The sequence below is a fragment of the Lithobates pipiens genome, unplaced genomic scaffold, assembly GCF_037356315.1.
Source record: "Lithobates pipiens isolate NorthernLeopardFrog02 unplaced genomic scaffold, aLitPip1_a1.2 Scaffold_28, whole genome shotgun sequence".
Classification (NCBI taxonomy): Eukaryota; Metazoa; Chordata; class Amphibia; order Anura; family Ranidae; genus Lithobates; species Lithobates pipiens.
In genome coordinates, this window is record NW_027507789.1 from 197796705 (window position 1) to 197819663 (window position 22959).

General features: G+C 41.8%; 1 protein-coding gene and 1 long non-coding RNA gene across 2 annotated transcripts in view; one reads left to right on the top strand and one right to left on the bottom strand.

The window, feature by feature from the left end:
* LOC143936005 (uncharacterized) overlaps positions 1 to 22959 on the bottom strand; it is a 356680-nt gene that overhangs the window by 145039 nt on the left and 188682 nt on the right. The gene's annotated exons all lie outside the window — the stretch shown is intronic.
* LOC143936003 (cadherin-like protein 26) overlaps positions 1 to 22959 on the top strand; it is a 157555-nt gene that overhangs the window by 369 nt on the left and 134227 nt on the right. The window lies entirely within an intron of this gene.

Genomic DNA, 22959 nt, shown 5'->3' on the forward strand with positions numbered 1-22959 from the left:
GGATTTACAAATTTAAACAATAATTGTTTGTTGACCAGGTAAAGAAGCTCAATTACAGCTGCCTGCAATTTTTTTTCTCCTTCCATTATGAATTGGGTGGACCCAATTTAACAAGTTTAGCTATTCCTGGATTGTTAAATGCAGTTTGGTGGATGCTTGCAATTCATTTCTATAGCAATGTGTTTTACGTAGGGAAGGGTTGTTGGTTTGGCTGCAATCGGCCGCTGTATTGGGTTGAAATCAAGGGTGCCAGAGCGTTCCATTGTTACGTTTTTGACAAAATATTTTACCAACATTTTTTTTTTATTATTTTAAATTTCTTCATTTGAACAAGACGATTTCTTAGTGGTAACATATTTGTGTTTGTTGCGACATATGCCACTAATGTCTTTTGTACTATTAAAGAGATGAATCATCACAGTTTTTAAACTCATTAGTGACAGGTAATGCAGTAAGTATGTATCAAATCACACAAGTTCAAAAGCAGAATACTATGGAATGTTTACCTTCCAAAAGACAATGTGCTTTTTTTTTTTTTTCTTGTGAATCTCATCTTAGGGTGGGAGCAACTTACTCCAATTTCACTTGGCGCAAAAGGTTATATTATGAATGTAACACCTGGCTGTTATAAATTTGTGTTTTACAAACTGGAGTCCACTACTCTTATGTCCGACCGCAATAAAAAAAAACGAAAAAAAAACCTCTGCTGCAAAGACAATGAATAGATCAATCAGTTTTTTTTTTTGGCAATAAAATGGTGTCCCTAAAGCTGGCCATAAAAGGGTAGAATTTCTAAAAAAAATTCTTAGGAAAAGAATATTCGAAGAAAGTTTGCTTGTCTAATCATTAGTGGGTCAAAAGGACGGTTGTTTGACTGCAGCGATGAGAAAATTTGAAGGCACAAGATGGAATATTGTTTGTGAACAAATTTCTAACAACGTATGTGGTTTTCATTCCGTAATGTTCATTCATTCCGAAATCAAATGTTAAAAGCAAATTCAAATCTTAGAAGCTTCTTTCAACTTTTGAATGTTGTTCCAAAGACTTTTCCTAAGAATTTTATTTGAAATTCTTTCCATCTATGGCCAGCTTTAAAAAAGAAAAATAACTGATGGAAAATACAGTACATCAATATTTTTAATATATTAAAGAGAAGTTTCATTCCCCCAATAAATTTTTTTTTTTAAGACTCCACTTCACTTATATGCAGTCTTTGATAGTGTTATCACTGTAGTCCTTTTTATTTTTGTTTAAATTCAATAAAAGTACCTGGATCTCGAAAGCTGGTAGGATCCATCTCCACTGTGGGCTTGAAGCCCTCTGTATCCATTTCCGGGAGTCGGTGCAGCTGGTTGCCCAGCATGCACCTCCCGATCTAGCGCCTGTGCAGTAATGCCAGCGCATGGAGCTTGTTCTACTCATTTCCTGATGGGAAATAGCATGAGATTTCGGTATTAGACGACTCCCAAGGACTCCTGGGATACATGACGCCGATATTCCAGGTGTCCTAATGACGTAATCACCTAGGCCAGTGATGGCGAACCTTGGCACTCCAGATGTTTTGGAACTACATTTCCCATGATGCTCAAGGACTCTGCAGTGTGGTTGAGCATCATGGGAAATGTAGTTCCAAAACATCTGGAGTGCCAAGGTTCGCCATCACTGACCTAGGCGGAGGGACCAGGAAGTGCTCCAGAAAAATATTAAAATTACAGGTATTCTGTATTTAGAAAAAAAAAACATTTAAAAGCAAATGGAGGATGGGGATTGGAGTAAGAGCAAGTGAAAAAAATGAGTGGAACTCCGCTTTAATAATTTGCATTTACTGGAAATGACCACAATGGTCTAGCTGCTAATGAAAATCAACTTTTAAACCCCCTTCTGACTACACAATACATATGTTCGATGGCACAAGTGTGGGCTTTAATGTCCACACCCTGCACATATCCGTTGCATGGCAGCCCATGTTCATATGCTGCAAGCGCATTTATTGTATGCTCTCACCAAGCTGTAAAAGATGGTACTTGGTCTGGGGAAAGATCAGTAGCCAGTGGGACTGGCTTCCGAATATGTGATCACTGGGACAGTGGTAACATGATCCCCAACCCTTCCAGCCCCTCCGGCATTTTGGGGTTCTGTAACATTCACTGGCTAAGAAATTTACCTAACTCAAGGGAACATGAGCCCAAGTTTTAGGCCTCCTTATACGGTCTGTACTACTGCGTATGCCTGTACAAGGTGGTGTTTACCCAAGTGTTCCAGGCATCCCAATAAAGGCAGTCCCATTGATGTCTATTGGGAAGCAGCAGCTACATAGACACAGCCGCTGCTCCCAATTAGACATCTGTGTTGATGTGTGTCCCTGAACTCAAATTGTTTTGCCTTTGGGGCCACACACCCACTCGTCAAATTGGGAGCATCATCCGGGTCTGTGCAGCTGCTACCTTACAATTGCCATTAATAGGACTTTCCCCAAAAATAAGACCTAGCGTGATTGTCGGTGATGACTGCAAGGGCTTATTTGGGGGGTAGGGCTTATATTGCAGCCATCACCGACAATCACGATAGGTCTTATTTTCCGGGAAATAGGGTATGCACAAACACCTGTGCATCCCGTGCGGGTAAACATGGCCTTGCAGAGGAGTACACTGTACTACTCCCTGTGTGAACAAGGCCTTACAGTAAAGCATCGCCTAAAAACCAGGTACCACAAAATTACTTCTCTTGCCCAGAAAATATTTTTGTGCCAATGTTTTAGTTTGAATTTGTCACTGGGACCTGACTTCTTCTGACTTTACAGCTAAGCCAAGCCAAGTGTCCATTCTAGTGGCCAATTCAACTATCCCAATGGCCTATAGAGGCACTCTCTATGAGAGATGGCAATTAGTGAAACACGGCCATCAATTAAAGGCAAAGTCATGCCCCTGGTAAAAAATGAGACAGGAAGGCAAAAGGTATAATAGTAACCTATTCAATTACTGTATAATAGTAACCTATTCAATTACTAGCTATACCAGCCACAAGATTCCATAAGCAAACAAGGTAAATAATATATATATATATTAATATACACAGACACATACACATACATTATCTCACAAAAGTAAGTGCATCCCTCACATATTTGTAAATATTTTATTTTATATTTTCATGTGACAACACTGAAAAAATTACAATTTACTACAATGTAAAGTAGTGAGTGTGCAGCTTATATAACAGGGTAAATTTGCTGCCCCCTCAAAATAACTCAACACACAGCCATTAATGTCTAAACCACTGGCAACAAAAGTGAGTACACCCCTAAGTGAAAATTTCCAAATTGGGCCCAAAAGTGTCAATATTTTGTGTGGCCACCATTGTTTTCCAGCACTGCCTTAACCCTCCCTGGGCATGGAGTTCACCAGAGCTTCACAGGTTGCCACTGGAGTCCTCTTCCACTCCTCCATGACGACGTCACAGAGCTGGTGGATGTTGGAGACCTTGCGCTCCTCCATCTTCCGTTTGAGGACGCCCCACAGATGCTCAATAGGGTTTAGGTATACAAGCTGTACACTCACTACTTTACATTGTAGCAAAGTGTCATGTCTTCAGTGTTGTCACATGAAAAGATATGATAAAATATTTACAAAAAAAGTGAGGGGCGTACTCACTTTTGTGACATACTATACATACACACACACACACACACACACACACATATATATTATACATTATATATACACACACACACACACACACGTAAATACACCCTTCCCCCATCCTTTTCAACTTTTTTTTTAGGCCTAATTAGGACTAGAAAAATACCTTCTTTACCTTCATTTAAATGAAGTTGTTGCCTACATAACAGTGTACAGTAATCAATGGCAGTCAGCATTTACAGCATATCACACTCCAGGCGGTAAGGGGGCCCACTGTGACAGGTCCACAAAAACCTCCCCATATTCATTAATAATGCATAAACAAGCATGTGTTGTACAGTAGTATTTCTCAACCCCCTTCCTCTGTACAGCGACTGTTTTTCACGTTATACCACAGGTGAGAGAATCAATATGCATTAAAGTAAATTGTTACTGAAGCAGCCTAATCACCCAATCAGTAAGATAGCCCTGGTATCCCCCCTCCCCTATAGTCACCAAAGAACGCACAAGTCCTAAACTTTCTCTGCAGAAACCACTGGGAGAGATTTACTAAAACTCGAGTGTGAAAAATCAGGTGCGGCTCCGGATACCAGCCAATCAGCTTCCAGGTTTTATTGTCAAAGCATAAACAAGCTGAAGTTAGAAGCCGATTGGCTACCATGCACAGCTGCACCACATTCTGAGTGCACTACTTTTAGTAAATCAGCGCCACTGTTTCAGAAGCCCATGGAGAACATTTCCGCAAATGCCTAGGCATCTAGTCATCTGATCCTTTCTGGGAGGATCAGAGCTCAGGGTAGCGGCAATAGAAATGTGATGCCAAGGTAATGCAAAGCTTCTGCTACCGGCTGACTTTATGGGAATACAGAAGGGTGGGCAGAAGAAGCGTCTAATTTTGTTAATAGGCCCACATTAACACGATTGTTATATCTGAAAAATGTATGCGCTCCTGGCACCGACTGAGGACTGGAGTTGACAACCACTTGGACAAATTTAACGTCGCTTTAGTATTAGGACTATGGAGTCTATAAGTAGCCCCCTAAAAGGTGCATTAAAGATGGTGCAGCCATAAGACTGTTTTATGGACTTATTCCTGCACCATCTTTAATGCATCTTTTAGTTTTTCTATTGTATGGATTCTGACCAAATCCCTTTGGGCCGGAGTACCCCACTCCCTCATCCTTGCCTCTCATTAGTGTCCAACTGTGTTATAGGAGGAGTCCTTTAGTTCGCCCATATAGAGGAATATAGATTCGATGGTTCAGAGAAGCAGGATCTCCCATTCCATGGATAGCGCAGGACCGACTAATAATGGAGTACTTTTGTCGCAGTAAGTGGGCTTAAGCACCATATAGCAATATGGTGTGACCAAATCCCCATATTTTTTTAAACCTTTCAGGTGTTTTAAATAGCACTGCAGGAGTTAAATGTCATTTTTTGTGTGTATGTACTGTAATATTTTGTTCTGTTCTATAATTAGGCCCCTTTCACATGGGAGCCTCCGCCTAGCGGGGATCTGTCCGCTGATCCCCACTGAGTAGGTCGATGACAGGTCAGTGTCCGCTCTGCTATGTAGAGTCCCGCACAGTCCCGTTCTACTCTATGGGGAAATCGGATGGAAACGGACTGCCTGTCCATTTCCATCTGATCCACCAGATGGATGGGGAATAGGACCACCGTCCACCTGTTTTTGGCAGACAGGATCAGATCAGATGACAGGGGACGTCAGCGGATATGTGTGTGTCTGATCAAGAATAGGACCACCGTCAGCCTGTTAGTTTTTCAGCCCATGTGAAGGGAGTTTTCGGGTGCGCTTACACTGGAACTGGTTCATTTATTGCCACTCCCTAGTCCCCTGCCAGTCTTCACTCATGCTAGACTGTAAGCCCACTTGCATCTTCAAGCCTGCTACCCAGAACAGTGACCCCTGCTTCTGTACAGTCTTTAGTGGAGGGCTGTTTGCTCCAGCACGGTTTGCACTCATTGCAGCAAACCACTCCCACAAGCAACTCTTCCAAGTGGTCCTGAGCCAGAATATGCTTAACCAATCACTGGGCACAGCTCGGAGCACTTGCACTACACAATGAACTGGCCCATGGGGCTGAACCGTGCCCAAGACTGGTTCAAAGTGCCAGTGTGAGTACACTCTCAAATAGATGAAAGCTGTTTCCAGCTTGATATTCGCCACTGATGCAAAGTGGACAATGTGGTTACATAGTTACATAGTTAGGTTGAAAAAAGACAAGTCCATCCGGTTCAACCTCAAAAAAAAAAAAATAATAATATCATACAATCACATATACCCAATTCTATACCTACAGTTGATCCAGAGGAAGATGAAAAACCCCAGCAGAGCATGATCCAATTTGCTACAGCAGGGGAAAAAATTCCTTCCTGATCCCCCGAGAGGCAATCAGATTTTCCCCTGGATCAACTTTACCTATAAAAAGTTACAGTGGAAACGAGTAACGTGGTTGACCAGCGTTTTGAAAGACTGCAACTTTCAAGTGTTGTCTCGCAAAACGAGCAGAATTCAAGCTAATGGGGTGTGCAGTACCGAATTTGGCCAGAGGTGCGGGGCGCAATTGACACACGGAACGGTTTGGAGCTGTTCGGAAATACTCGTAACCACTCGGAAATACGCCATTCCCAAGCGTTTCTGAGCCTTTCTGCATTCAGCCAAGCTGTTCCCAAGTATTTACGAGGCTCTCTGGCCCCCCCCCCCCCCATCTCTAGCCACATGCGGTATTGCATGCAATAGAAGTCAACATGGAACTAATTATCCTCGTTTCCATTGACTCCTATAGGGAAACTTGCTTTGATATGCAAGTGCTTTGGATTACAAGCATTCTCCTGGAACGGCTTATGCTCGTAATGCAAGGTTCCACTGTAGTAACAACTAGCAAAAAATATGTTTAATCATCACACCCAAGCACCTAGATTGATTTTTCCACAGGAAAGGGCACATTTTTCAATGTTGCTTAGGTCAATGAACTGTTCTCAACGCGAGGCTCGTTCCCCACATGACACTGTCAGGAGTATGGTCACCATTAGGGATGAGCTCGGTGTTTGATTCGAATGCATGTTCGACTCGAACATCGGCCGTTCGTCTGTTTGGCGGATTCAGAAGTTTGTGGACCGTTTTCACCAAATTGTTATGGCACGAACGGCCCACAATGCACTACGCCATGGCAGTGCATTGCTGGCTCATGATTGGCCAAGCATGCACTGTGACCCCGCATGCTTGGCCAATCACAGCGCTGGCAGCGAGGAGAGCCATAATTGGCCACAGGCAGGATGCCTGTGGCCAATTATAGCTCAGGGGGTTTAGTACACGCCCCACACTATATAAGGCCACCAGCATGGTGGCCTTGTGTAGTGTGTTGGCATGCAGGGAAAGAGCTAGATAGGCAGGGACAGTGTGTTCTTTTCTCAGCCATCTGCAGGAGTTAGTGGGTGTTGTGTGCCTCCAGCGCAGTATACACCTGTATCTACCCTTTATTGCTGGTGTTCTCTAATACAGGCATCTTCAGGAGTTAGTGGGTGTTGTGTGCCTCCAGCACAGTATACACCTGAAGATATCCCTTATTGCTGGTGTTGTCTGTTGTATAGCTTGCATATTAGCTTTTAAAATTAGCACTTTTTATTTCAAACGTTCGAGTCCCATAGACTTTAATAGGGTTCTACAAATTTTGAACAAATTTTTAGTCCGTTCGAATGTTCTGGTGCAAATCGAACTGGGGGGTGTTCGGCTCATCCCTAGTCACCATCATTGTTGGTCCCCTGCAGAAAATACTAGTTTCCTGGCTGTATCTGACTTAATTAGTAACAGGTGGGGAGCAAGCATGCCATAGACGAGTGTCAGAAAGTGTTGGAATTAATTAATCTCTACTACAGGGTTCAGTGCCTCAAAAGCAACTAGTAAACTATGACTTCAACAGGGTAAAATGGCTCCTAGCGATGGCTTTCGCTTGTCTATGTGAGACGCGTACATGTAAATGAAAACAGAGTGCAAGTATTTTGGAAACAGCAGGGATTTTCTGTAAAACTTGCAGTGCTCCCATAAATCTGAGAAGATGGCTTATTATTGAAAAAAATATTCAACAGTTTCTTCCTTATCAATCTAGTCTAGCTGCAAAATGAACCAATTTGTTACTTATATTCTCCCTGAAAACAGAAATCCCACATAAACATCTACTCAGCTGGCCAATTAACAGGCAAAAAACAATGAAATATTTATAGTAACTGCGCTGTACTCAAGTTTTGTTTGGCAATGGTCTTCAGCTGTATGCATAGTCAATTTTGAAACCATGCCAGAGTTTCCAGGCGGGGGAAAACCATTTCAGAAGGAGAAAATCAGTCAGAATAAAATGTCTGAATGTGGAATCTAACTTAACAATACAAACCGAGATGCATTGTATAGATACTGTCACGTATAATTAACACAAGAAACCTCAGCTGTAGAGTTCTTTATATTCTCGTCATGCCATACAACAGTGAGCGGCATCGGTTAGAATATGGGCCCCTCTGTAACAAATAAATACGTTGAAGGTATATGCTGGGAAAAGTTTTGCTTTACCTTTCTCTAATGCCCTGTACACACGACCGGATTTTCCGACAACAAATGTTGGATATGAACTTGTTGGCTGAAAACCCAACCGTGTATATCCTCCATCGATCTTTTGTTGTTGGACTTTCTGCCAACAAATGTTGGCTAGCAGGCTCTCAAATTTTCCACCAACAAAACTTTTGGAAAGTTTCTGATCATGTATACACAAGTTCACACATGCTCGGAATCAAGCAGAAGGAGCCGCACTGGCTATTGAACTTCCTTTTTCTCGGCTCTTCATACGTCTTTTACGTCATCACGTGCCCACATTCGTAATTGGTGCCCAACGTTTTGTGTGACAGTGTGTATGCAAGACAAGTTGGAGCCAACAACCTCCAAACAAAATTCCACCGTTCTGTTGTCGGAAAGTCCGATCGTGTGTACGGGGCATTAGAAATATGGCGTAACTCCATCAATGATGCTTTTCACCGATATGGTAGGTCTCCTAATTCTGCCATCTTCAGCCAGATTGGCAACAATTTAAGGCCTATGAAAAGCACCTGACATGGCCAGCCACCTGCTATCTACAGGAACTTTCTATCTGGCAGGGTGGAAAAAGCTGCTGTGATGCAATTCGCATCCCCCCTCCCCTTAAAATAAGCAGTGCCAGCAGCAAAACACAGAATCTTAGCTAACGTCAACTCCCTTCCCCTCTGTGCTGAAAGGAACATCTGGCCAAGCCCAATTACTCTGTGCTCTTAGAAAAACAGTTTAACATAAATGTAAACCCTACGTGAATGACATTTCGATTGCTAAAATTATTATGAAATAAAACAGTTTTCCTTTTTATACAACATGAGGTTTTTCACTTTTTTAATTCTTTTGTTGCATCCCAGCTTTGCTGAGCTCCTGTAGGCTTTTTGTGGCCACCTCCTGTGCACATAGACTAAAGTGATGGTTGCATGGCTTTACTCGGGGTGGGTTTTCTAAGGCCGCGTACACACGGGTGGACTGTATGGCCTACTTAGTCCGTCGAAACACATTTCAGCGGACAGTCCGCTCGTGTGTGGGCTTCAGCGGACTTTTTCAGCGTGCAGTCTGGCGTACTAAGTATTTCGGATTATTTGAAATTCTGTCCGTCATACTTTGGTTTCAGAGGACAATCCGCTCGTCAGTAGGCTAGTTCGACGGACTAAGAATGGCGCATGCTCAGAAAGGATTTACACGGCGAAAGGTTGCATTGCTGTGTATTGGACTTCCTATTTCTAGTCCCGTCGTACGTGCTGTACACGTCATCGCGCAAGCTTTCGACGGACTGTTTGTGCATCCGTGTGTGGTCAAGTCCGTTCATTCGAAAGTAGGACGGACTGTCCGTCGGATTGTATGACGGACTAAGTAGGCCATACAGTCCGCCCGTGCGTACGCGGCTTTATGGTGACAAGTTTAAACCACTTGAAGGTTTTGTCCCCTACATGATCAGGCCATTTTTTTGCTATTCAGCATTGTGCTATTTTAACTGCCAATTGCTCAGTCATGTAACGCTGTACGCAAATTCAATTTATAAAAAAAAAAATTCACATAAATAGTGCTTTCTTGGGTTTTTTATTTTTTATCATAGAAATGAAAAAAACTATAATTTAATAATTTCTGTTATAAAACATATCCAGTAAAATCTCATTTATTTATACATTTAGCCTAAAATGTATTCAGCTACATGTCTTTGGTGACAACAAACTGCATTTTTGGGGACACTTGTATAGTTCTGATCGTGGTCAAGATGCTGATCTGTGGCACTATACTAGTAATGGCAGTGATCAGTGACTTATAGTGTGACTAATGCCGCATAGACACCATCAGAATTTTGGTCAGAAAAAGCTCTGATGGTTTTCCCAACGGAATTCCGATGGGATTTCGCTCAAGCTGTCTTGCCTACACACGGTCACACCAAATTCCAACTGTCAAGAATGCGGTGACGTACAGCACGTACGACGGGACTAAAAAAAGGAAGTTCAATACCCAGTAGCCAATAGCTTCCATTTCCTAGTTGAATCTGAGCATGCGTGAGTTTTTGCGCATCGGAATTGAATACACACAATCGGAATTTCTGATAGAAAGTTTTTCCACCGGGAAAATTGAGAACATGCCATCACTTTTTTGCTGGTGGCAATTCGGACAGCTAAAGTCCGATGGAGCATACACACGGTCACATTTTCCAATGAAAAGCTCTCATCAGTCTTTTTCTGTCCGGAATTCCGATTGTGTGTACGCGGCATAAGATATGGTCGAATTTCGAAAGAATTTTCTTTTGAAAATCAGAAAATGTGCGTTTTGCGATCCGATGGTGCCATCATTGATTTCGAAATTCGACCAACCAAGCCTTCAATTTCACCTCATGTTGCTACAGAAAATAATTTTTGTGGCTGGGAATCTCCTTTTCATACCGGAAATTTTCTTGTACATGCTTATTTCTTTTTCAGTTACATTTCTTGCATGATTCTCACATCATTGATTAGAAAATCGTTAGTTTGAGTTTCTAAAAAAATGTCATGTCCGATTGCTAAAATTCGATGGCAGCACGAAAATCGGCTGTTGCTGCAGCCCACTAATGGTGCACAATATGAAAGATAATTCTTATAAAAGATTTGCGAAAAAGAAAATTCTTTCGAAATTCGACCCATGTATGGCCTGCCTTAGTGTGGCAATCTGGTGCCAAATGACGCTGGCTGAGAGGGACACCGACTGACACCAATGTCGCTAGTGACACTAATACAGTGATAATACTGTACACTGTCACTTTACTAATGACACTGGTTGGGTGATAGGGCAAAAGTTAACTGTGGAGGGCAATCAGGGGGGTCAATATGCCTAACAATTGTACATGTGCTGCTTGTACTTAAAGAATCTGGCTGGCTTGTCTGAACAAAAAGAGCTCAGGGACAAAGATACCAGCCAGATCCTGTGTGTTCTGTTTACAAACACACGGAGGTCCGAATTGTGATTGGCCATAGCCAATCAGCAGGTTTACAGCCAAAATCATTGGCTATAACCTGCTGAGAGACTAGTGCTGTGATTGGCCATAGCCGATCAGCAGGTATGCAGCCAAAATGATTAACTGTAACCTGCTGAGGGACTCGTGCTTTGGCCAATCACAGCATAGACCAGCAGGAGGCACGCCCACCACTCTTGAAAACCAGGAAGTAAGAGTAGCCTGGAGCTGCCGTCTGCCCACAATAAGTGTACTGTGGGTGGATGACAAGTGGTTAAATAGAGTTACCACGCCAATGCAATGAAACCTGTCTGACAAGGTGAGAACACGGGGCAAAATTGTCAGACAGGGACAAAAAGTTGTCATCATAAGACAGGAAGTATCTTCACGGCAGAATAATCAAGTGTTTTGATGTAAGCCACATATATAAACATTAAAAATGACTTTTGAATTTAATTAACATTATCTTAACCACCTAACCCCTGGAAGATTTGGCTGCTCCATGACCAGGCCATTTTCTGCGATATGGCACTGCGTCACTTTAACTGGCAATTGCGTGGACGTGCAACACTATATCCAAACAAAATTGAGGTCCTTTTTTTCCTACAAATAGAGCTTTCTTTTGGTGGTATTTGATCACCTCTGCGATTTTTATTTTTTGCATTATAAACAAAAGAAGAGCAACAATTTTGAAAAAACACACAATATCTTTTACTTTTTGCTATAACTACTATCCCACATTTTTTTTCAAAAAAATTATTTTTTCCCCAGTTTAGGCCGATATGTATTCTTCTACATACTTTTGGTTAAAAAAAAAATTGCAATGAGCGTATATTGATTGGTTTGCACAAAAGTTATAGCGTCTACAAAATAGGGGATAGATTAATGGCATTTTTATTATAATTTCTTTTTTTTACTAGTAATGGCAGCGATCTGCGATTTTTATCAGGACTGCGATACTGCCATGGACACATCGGACACTTTTGACACATTTTTGGGACCATTGACAATTATACAGTGATCAGTGCTATAAAAATGCACTGATTACTGCATACATGTCACTGGCAGGGTAGGGGTTAACACTAGGGGGCGATCAAGGGGTCAACTGTGTTCCCTCACCGTGTTCTAGCTGAAGGGGGAGATGGGACTTACTAGAGGAAGAGAGAGACCGGTGTTCATACTTTTTTATGAACACACGATCAGTCTCATCTCCCTTGAGAGAGCACACACAGATCCCGGTTCCCACTCTGTCAGGAGCGATCGCGGGTGGCTGGCGGTCATTGTTCCCTGCCGGGCACTCGTGTGCGTGCCTCAGGCGGCGTGTGCTCACCCCTAGCGGCCACAATGGGAAGCGACATAAGGCAACGTCGATTTGCCCAGCCAAGCCAACCTGCCACAGTAAAACGGAAAAAAAATAAAATAAAAAAAATGAACAGACAGAGAAAAATGTAAAAATGTGGGCACCTTAAAGTGGGGTTGCACACACACAAAAAATAAAAATAAAATAATTAATATTCCTAAAAAAAAAAAAAAAAAAAATTTGTAAAAAAATGATTTTTTACTCGCATCTAAATGGCTATTGCTAGGGGGTCCCTCGTAATATGCCTCCTTCAGTGCCTGGGCTGGTAACATCACTTCCCCTCAGCGCAGGAAAGGCTCAGCCCTGCCCCCCTCTTGTCAATCATCTAGGACACGTGACAGGTACCAAATGATTGCGCTGCCACTCACCACGCGCCGCGCTGCTTGTGCATGCACAGTGGGTGCCTGGCTGTGAAGCCACAGCCAGGCGCCTACAGTTACAATGCCGGCGCTGCCAAACGGAGGGGGGGGGGATGAGCGGGGCTTCGACCCCCTGCATCGCTGGACCCTGGGAAGTGTCTGATTATTAAAAGTCAGCAGCTGCAGTATTTGTAGCTGCTGACTTTTCTTTTTTTTTTTTTTTTTAAATGGGCAACCCACTTTAACAGCACTTTAGTTCACTAATAGTTCAGACATTAATAGCTTTTTTTTATTTTTTTACTTAGTCATTTTAATCTGGGATCTACTCTGCCTATAAAACAGTTTAGTATTCTACTCCCCGTAATGAAAAGTGCATGTATATTTTTTTTTTTTCCATCTGGTTTTTGATAAATTCTCTTAAGAATCATTAATCTGGGAGGGATCCATATCCCCGAGTTCACAGCAAGCACTAGAAAAATGTGACCTAATTACCTGAAAATGTCCTCGGTAGTACTTAGAAATGCAACACTAACAGATTTACTCAAAAGCATATGACCCAACCCTTTCTTTACTACTGACTAATTAGGATTATTGTAGCCGTATTACTGCAATTGTGACAGAGAAAAATGAGTAGCGTCCGTGATACTTTTATACTTTTTTTATTTGCACCAATTTTTTTCGGGTTATGTCCCCTTCTCCAAAGTCCAAGCAGTATTGTTTTAGCAGTAAAAAGTTTTAGTAAATTGTTAACATGTTAAAACAAAAAAAAAAAAAAAAAAAAGGAAAAAAAATAAAGAAAAACAAACACATACAAATCAATGTATATGGCAATGGTAATAAAACTAGCAGCGGGGCTACTACTGACGGAATCACACAAAACAACGAAAGAAGAGAAAACAAGGCAATATTGCAGAAGCTGAACACTACACTGTGTTAAGTGTTTTTCTATATTTAATTAAGGGGAGATAGAGACCAACACCTCAAAAAAGGCATGAAATGAACCCCTGGAGCTGGACACTGGCCATTTTGTGAGGTGTCTTCTTGCTCAGACCTGTTTAGAGATGACGCGAACGGCTCAGTTTTCACCGCAGGCTTTTTCGTTGAGTTGTGTTGGTTCATGTTATGCTGGGCCTAGAATACAGCCCAGGGCGTATGCAAAGATCTATTCAAGGTCATTGTCAGACTACAGTTTCTGCTTCTTTTTTTTTTTATAACTATTTCACAAACACAATAATTTGCTCCTAAAGAGGGTCAGTCCAGCCAAAATTCACATTTGTATTTGCTCAGTCTAGGCTGACTAAAGCTGGCCATGCATGAACATCTAGCAGATTCCTCCATCCACACCAGATGGACAAATGGCTTTTGCCAGCTACTAAATTCTGACAGCAGGTACCAATGGCTGTCAGAATACGAAAAACAATGGCTGCATCGGACTGGATGCAGTCACTGAAAGGAATATATTCTAAATATATATATATATACACTCACGCTAGAAGTAAAAAATATGAATATGTTAAACCAAATAAAAATATGAACAATAGTGCTCACTGCAAATAATGTATCAAAAAATAACGTGAAAACAATTCATAAGCACAGTGCCTTGCAAAAGTATTCACTATCCCGTTGGCATTTTTCATGTTTTGTTGCCTCACAACCTGGAATTAACATGGATTGTTTGAGGATTTGCATAATTTTATTTTACAGAACATGCCCATGTTTCGTCACATATGGCGACCCTTCACATTTGGCTACCCGCATGCGTGACGCCGCCATATACGTTCCAACACTGTGGCGATCTGAATTTTTTGTCCACACCCCTGAGTCCAGGTTCAAGCTCCACCATCCAAGTGGACATAGAGTCAAATTATAATTATGCCGAGCGAATCGAGGCTGTGCCCGAAGCATGGGTAGCGTAGTGAGCCCGCAAAGGGCCCTGTGTTGGAACGCATATGGCGGCGGCACGAATCCGCACTCCAGCGGGTAGCAAAATGTGATGGGTAGCCAAATGTGACGTGACACCCACAACTTTGAAGATTTTTTTTTATTTTTTTATTGTGAAGCAAACACATAGGACAAAATAACAGAAAAAGTCAATGTGCATAACTATACACCCCCCTAAAGTCAATACTTTGTAGAGCAACCTTTTTCGGCTATCACAGCTCCACGTCACTTTAGATAAGTCTCTATGAGTTTGCCACATCTTACCACTGGGATTTTTGCCCTTTCGTCTTCGCAAAACTGCTCGAGCTCCTTCAAAATTGATTGGTTTGCACTTGGGAACAGCAATCTTCAAGTCTGGCCACAGATTTTCTATTGTATTGAGGTCTGGGCTTTGACTAGGTCATTCAGACACATTTACATGTTTCCCCTTAAACCACTCAAGTGTTGCTTTAGCAGTGTGTTTGGGGTCATTGTCCTGCTGGAAGGTGACCCTCCGTCCTAGCCTTAAATCACACACAGCGTGGTACAGGTTTTGCTCAAGAATATCCCTGTATTTAGCACCATCCAGCTTTTCCTCAACTGTGACCAGTTTCCCAGTCCCGACTGCTGAAAAACATCCCAACAACATGATGCTGCCGCCACCAAGTTTCACTGTGGGGATGGTGTTCTTTGGGTGATGTGCAGTGTTGGGTTTGCGCCAGACATAGAGTTTTCTTTGATGGCCAAAAAGTTCAATTTTAGTCTCATCAGACCAGAGCACCTTCCTCATTCATTTTGGGAGTCTCCCACATGCCTTTTCGCAAACTCAAAATGTGCCATTTAGTTTTTTGCTGAAAGTAATGTCTTTCTTCTGGCCTCTCTGCCATAAAGTCCAACTCTATGGAGCGTGCGGCTTATTGTCATCCTATGTACAGATACTCCAGTCTCTGCTGTGGAACTCTGAAGCTCCTCCAGTGTTACCTTAGGTCTCTGTGCTGCCTCTCTGATTAATGCCCTCCTTGGCCGGTCTGTGAGTTTTGGTGTGCGACCGTCTTTTGGCAGGTGTGCTGTTGTGCCATGTTCTTTCCATTTGGTTATGATAGATTTGATTGTGCTCCTAGAGATCAAAGATTTGGATATTTTTATACCCTAACCCTGACTTGTACTTCTCAACAGCATTGTCCCTTACTTGTTTGGAGAGTTCCTTGGTCTTCCTGGCAGTGTTTGCTTTGTGGTGCCTCTTGCTTAGGTGTTGCAGCCTCTGAGGCCTTTTAAAAAGGTGTGTATATGTAATGACAGATCATGTGACACTTAGATTGCACACAGGTGGACATCATTTCACTAAGTATGTGACTTCTGAAGGTATTTGGCTGCACCAGATTCTTTTATGGGCTTCATAACAAAGGGGGTGAATACATGCGCACAAGCCAATTATCAGTTTTTTATTGCTGAAAAATAGTTTTATGTATATATTTTTCTAATTTTAATTCACCAACTTAGACTATTGTGTTCTGATCCATCACATATAATTCAGATTAAAAAACATTGAACTAAAGGCTGTACTGTAACAAAATAGGTTGGGGGGGGGTGAATACTTTTGCAACGTAAATGTCCATATATTGGTGAATGATGTGCTCCAATTCACATCCAGGTCCTTGATGGGCGAAATGCATTGATGCAATTTCCGGTTTTAAATCCACACAACTTCACTTCCGGTTTTCGGTGGAACGCACGCCAGCAGCGGCGTTTCTCATTGCAATCCTTTGCTAAATCTATGCCTGTTTTAACCTACATTTTGTAAGTACCTTTTTTTTATCTGCGCAATAAATACCTTTATGAAAGGAGTACTTCACTATAGTCCCCTTCCTTTATGTCGTTTTGGGTACTATGATCACCGCTTGATTGTCAGTGGGGATTTCCCTGGTAACCTGATGTGAATAGCCAACCCTGGCCAACGCTCTAAGTCTGAAATGACCCCTAGACTGAAAAGCTGGGGGTCCATTCCATCCGGTGAGTGGGGACACAGGAGGCAGTGTGGTGCACCTTGAATTTGGAGCACAATGGCACTTTATGAATTAGAGCACATCATTCACCAATATATGGACATTCACTTACTTATGGATTGTTTTCACTTTATTTTTTGATATGTCACTTGCACTTTTGTGAGCTCTGTAATTTGTTAATTTGGATGCAGTCGCTGTTTAGCCAACAGAAGAAAAAAAAGTTAATATGGTGCAATGGGTGCAGCTTGGGCACATGGATAGAAAGCATAGTGTGGTCAAATTCCTCGGGACAAATCCTGTGGCCTTGGGGAGCCTTTATTCCAATCCAGCAAACTTAACCCAACACTTCTGAGAGACTGAAGAGATTTCTAGGCAGCCAATAGACAAAGAGCAAAGTGTGCAGACTAACTGTAGTTGGTGTGCAAACAATTAAAAGAAAGACCATTATAATTTTGAGAACTGTGATGAGCATAATTCGTTTTACTTCGCGTGAGTTGTCAATAGTCTTCCTGTAATAAAAAATGTACACACCACTCACTACACTCAGTCACTTTGCTTGTTGGCTAAACAGTCAAAAAACTTTTCACTTGGTTTATTTGGCAAAAGTTGATTGAGCAATCAACTTTTTTTTCGAACCATGTAATACCAAGTGGCCAACAGGAGCACCTAAAGTTCGAAGTGTACGGCAGCCTTTAAGCCTAGTTCACATGCACCGAATGTCGGGCGACATTGACCGGTTCAATAAAAAATGTCCGAAATTTGGCTCTTGTGTTAGACAAGCATATTGGAAAACCCAGCAGCCGAGCCGGCTCCTGAGATTGCTGACCGGAGTGTTCTGGTGGAGGCTCATCCCTCTGTCAGAACACAATAGCACACTAGGGGATTACCATTGGATAGTTAGCACAGCGGCTCTGACCTAATTGGTTCAACCCAGTCTCTAAATATTAGGAGGTTTCAAACTAATGGTACATGCCTATGCCTTGGTATAACTGAACTCCAACATGCCCCATACGTCCCCCCATAAACAAAAGAGCATACAAAAAATTGTTTCAAGTCAGTCAGTTGCTGTTAAGCAAAAGAATAATGGTATTGGTCACTTTAATCTGCTTTTGGTGGCTAATCTAGAAACTGCAATACAAAAAACAAAAAAAGACAAAGTGGACCACGTTTAGGGTTAAATCTGCAAGAAATGCTCAAAATACGTGTGCTCACTAAACACATGATCTAAACAAAAAAAAAAAGGGACACAACAAAAGAATTCCCTTCCCATTTACATGTATACATAGATTTTTTTTAAACATCACATTTTTGTTATACTGTTAAAGAGGAAGTAAACTCTCCCACTCCGATGCTTTTTTCATTTAGTCCATTATATTAAGTAATTATCAAACTATGGACACTGTAATTCAGCCCAAATCACATATTACTTACTGTTTAAAGAAACTTTAAAAAACTTGTTTCCAGGGGTAAGGCAGCGCCATCTTAAGTATTGTTTTCTGAGTTCATAGTAGAGTGTATTTCCACCCTTACATTGAGCATTTCCTGTACTGTTAACCAAGCCTCCTTCTCAATCCAATGTTTCTATGACAACCCTGCTTCCCTGTTCCTAGCTGACTTGTTTTATTTCATAGTATTTACTTGTGCCGATTATCTAGTGTTTACCTGTGTGAGTCTTATCAGCTTCAGCTGATGAGACTGCAGTAATGCTGTCTGATGGCCAGGTTTACACTGCATGTGATTTAACATGGTCACATGGGGGTGTAGGAGGAAGCTCCGAGTGATCATGGAGTCTCCTGGGATTTCAGTGTTGTGCTGCAGGAAGTCCTGATAATAGACAGACAAATACACAGAGTGTGCGTAAATCATGGGAGATCTGGGCATGCTCAGTAACATCATTCTAAAGAACAAAAAGGATTACAATACTAAGCAAGTAAGGAGATATCTACAAGCAGTGTTCATTAGGTTTTTTTTATGCTGGTTTACATGGGACAAAGTTGTGGGGGAGAGTTTACAACCACTTTAAAAACACAGTTGGCACAATTCCATCCATTAGAAGACAATACTTTTTGAATGGCATGACAAGAATACATGTCTGCCAAGTTAGTTCCTCTCTCTTTAACCACTTAAGCCCCGGACCATTTTGCAGCTAAAGGACCAAGCTCCTTTTTGCGATTCGGCACTGCGTCGCTTTAACTGACAATTGCGCAGTTGTGCGATGTGGCTCCCAAACAAAATTGGCAACCTTTTTTTTCCCCCTAAATAGAGCTTTCTTTTGGTGGTATTTGATCACCTCTGCGGTTTTTATTTTTTGCGCTATAAACAAAAATAGAGCGACAATTTTGAAAAAAATGCAATACTTTTTGCTATAATAAATATACCTCAAAAATATATATAAAAAAAACATTTTTTCCTCAGTTTCGGGTGATATGTATTCTTCTACATATTTTTGGTAAAATAAAAAAAATAAAAATAAAAAAATCGCAGTAAGCGTTTGATTGGTTTGCGCAAAAGTTATAGAGTCTACAAAATAGGGGATAGTTTTATGGCATTTTTATTAATAATTTTTTTTTTTACTAGTAATGGCGGCGATCAGCGATTTTTATTGTGACTGCGACATTATGGCGGACACGTCGGACAATTTTGACACATTTTTGGGACCACTGGCATTAATACAGCAATCAGTGTGATTAAAAATGCATTGATTACTGTAAAAATGTCACTGGCAGTGAAGGGGTATAGTGTGACCTAATGTGCGTTTTTTTACTGTAGGGGGGGCAAGGCTTGGCGTGTGACATCACTGATCGTCGTTCCCTAAGGGAACAGACGATCAGTGACAGGCAACTAGAAAGCATGGGGGAGAGGTTTGTTTACACTTACCTCTCCCTATTCTTCAGCTCTGTGAACCGATCGCAGGACACCAGCGGGGATCGGGTCCGCGGGTTCCGCGGCCACGGTCACGGAGCTCAGGACTGGGTCACAAGCGTGCCGCCGTCTGCGCGTGCGTGACCCGCGGCTGGGCTCTTGAAGGGCAAAGTGCCTGTACGTGCTTGTGCCCAGCCGTGCCATTCTGCTGACATATATCGGCGCGAGGCGGCCCTTAAGTGGATAAAGCCACGTACCCTATTGTTATCACCGATGTTCCAAAAGTCATGTGATCTTATAGTAGCTCCCATCTGCAGAGAGAAACCGGTTGTTTACCGATCAGCCTTCAGTTAAGCTGCAAAAACATGTTAATAATCTTTTATGTCAACTATATTTCACAGATTTTCGAGAAAGGTGTGAATCATGTGATTGCAATTTAGAAACGGATACACTTTTTATAGTAATGACAAAGCCATAAACCAACGAAAGTAAACTGGGCTATTACAAAAACCACAGTACACATTCTAATGATATTTCCTTGGCCGTTTTGAACTTGTCCATTATTATTCTAGAACAGAAACATTTTGCAGCTATGCAGTTAGGGTAATTGCTACTCATAATTCTTCTTCTAGAATTCTAAGAATCTGTTAATATATGTAGGAGGTTAAAAAGAAACTGCAAAAAAAAAAAAACACAAAACAAAAAGGAATTATAAAAAAAAAAAAAAAAAGAAAGTGTCACAGAGGCAAGCAATTTAAATGCTTAAAAATAATGAGCAACTGTATCTTCCATATCGAAATATCAGACCAGTGATATAAGTAGCTGAATTCTTGAAAAAGCGTATATCTTGGCTCCATTCCCTCCTATTTTCTAAGTTCCTAACCCAGTGAACCTTTGCCCATGAAAGTTCACTTTGCAGCATTAAATCATCCTTCCTCATCCCCCCACTGCTCCATTCAGCAGTCAGTAAAGAGGAAAATAATCCTTTTGTACACTCCAAACCAGATTACTAGAGCTTACATATTGGTATGAGGCCCCATGGACAGCGCTGGGCCAATCAGGGGGCACGGATTGCTTTTATGTGGAAGGAGGAGGAATAGGTCACATACTCTCCCATACCGGAAGTTCTGGGTATTTCACTTTACTCCTGTGGAGGGGGGAGTACTGGTATCTGAATGGTAGTATATGCCTGTGTTACACTAACACATTGGTTAGCATGCATGTACTGTACATGAAAAATACTGCATCTGACTCTAGGTCCATGTTGGGTAACATTTCAGTACAAGTCTTTTTTTTCACAATATTCTGCTTTTCCACAAGATGTTTCCATTACTTGATATAAAATAGGGTAGCATTTCACATCAATTTTATCTGAACCCAGCTTATTCTATAAAGTACATGTGAAAGTGGGTTTCGACAGAAGGTGCATTGAAAAACTCAACGCTTTCTTCCAAATTAAATGGTGCACTGGGTAGCGAACTCTAAATGAAAGAACTGAAGTATTGTTTGGCATAAGAAACCACTATAATTTTCAGAAACCACAGCCAATGGCAGGTATTCATTTTCTGGTTTCGCCTAGTAACAGATCTTCAAAACCTAGTTTTATGTTCAGGCGCTGAACTTTTACATTAATATCCTGTTTAAAGTTGAGCGGGAAGGAACTGAACCTGGGTAAATGTCGCAAAATAATTTCACGAACCTTCAGATTAATGACAGTGGTTGGAAAGAAACTTGACTCCGGTATTGTGAGGCTGCACCTGCTTGCATGCCTGTTATTTTATAACTATATCAGAATATAGCAGTAATCATTAAGCAAAGTACAGAACCCAGGAGAGCTTTTTTACCCCCAATCACCCCATATTCAAAACTGCATATCACATAAGTTTTATACTTTATACAAAGAGAGCATAGTCCATTTACATTTCTGGAAAGCAGGTCAAAGACGGTCATCTTAAAGGGGCCATTAACTGACTGTATGCCTGGTATGACTAGTAAGCCAAAATCAAAGCATGACATTGATGATAAAAATCATTCTCCTTTTTCAAAGAAGTGTAAGAAGGAGAATGTCATGAGAGAAATGTGTAGGCAACTGTAGGCCATAGATTATGCAATTTTCTTTCCTTCCACCATGGGTGGAAGGAAAGAAAATGGCTGGATTCCCCCAGCAACACAGTTAGTGTTGAGGGTATCCCTCCCACAGAACTATTGTGTTCTTCCAATGGGAGGCCTTCCCCACCGGCAGAATACAATATTTAAAGCTGGTAGCTATAGCCGCCCTCGTGATTGGGCAGAAAAAAAAAAAAAGAAAAAGAAGAAGAGGAGATAGGCTGGTTGTAATGAAGCCAACCGATGGAACAACTTCAGTACAACCAGCCGCATCATAACTCGGCTGGTTTCTGCTAAACTGACAGAATTTCGACCAGTCTTTGGCTGGCTTTAGTTTTCAACTCTGGTGATGAGGAAAGCTAGAGAAATTAGATTTTTTTTTTTCTGAAGCATGGACTGAATACAAATTATTCTTTAAAGTGGAGTTCCACCCATTAAAAAGTCAGCAGCTACAAAAAGTGTAGCTGCTGACTTTTAATAATCAGACACTCATCTGTCCCATGGTCCAGCCATGCGGGCGCATGAAGCCCCACTCCTCTCCCTCTCCTCGGCATCGACATTCTAAATGTGGGTGCCCAACTTTGGCTTCACAGCCGGCGTGCTCTGCGCATGCGTGAGCCGCGCTGCGCACTGTGACTGGCCGGGGGGCAATCTTCTGGGACGTGTCTCAGAAGGTTGTTGGGAGGGAGGGGGGGAGAGGTGAACTTCCGGCGCTGCAGAGCCAGAGGAGGAAGCGGGAGCTGGGTGTCTAAGAACTGGGTACCCCCCACGAAAAAAAAAAGACATGCCAAATGTGGCATGTCAGGGGGTCACCATCACTTAAAGCGGAGGTTCCATTTTTTGGCTGGAACCCTGCTTTACCTGGTTTACTGGCTTTTTTTGGTATTATGCCACTTATGGGAAAATTAAATGCATGGACCCATGAGACTAATCTACAATAAGTCGTAGTAACGATCTAGTGGTCAGAAGTGAAAATATTTCTATAAAACTCAGATCTCCTGTCTGCCTCTGGCTTCAGTACTGGGTCGCTGACAGGACAAATATGCAGAAAGTGAAACCAGAACCGATTTACATACTTACCGAGACTGTTAATGGCTTAAAATTGGATCAGCATAAGGACTTGGTAACAGGTTTTCAAAAGGAAGTCATTGATGACAGCCTACACTCTTGTAAGCA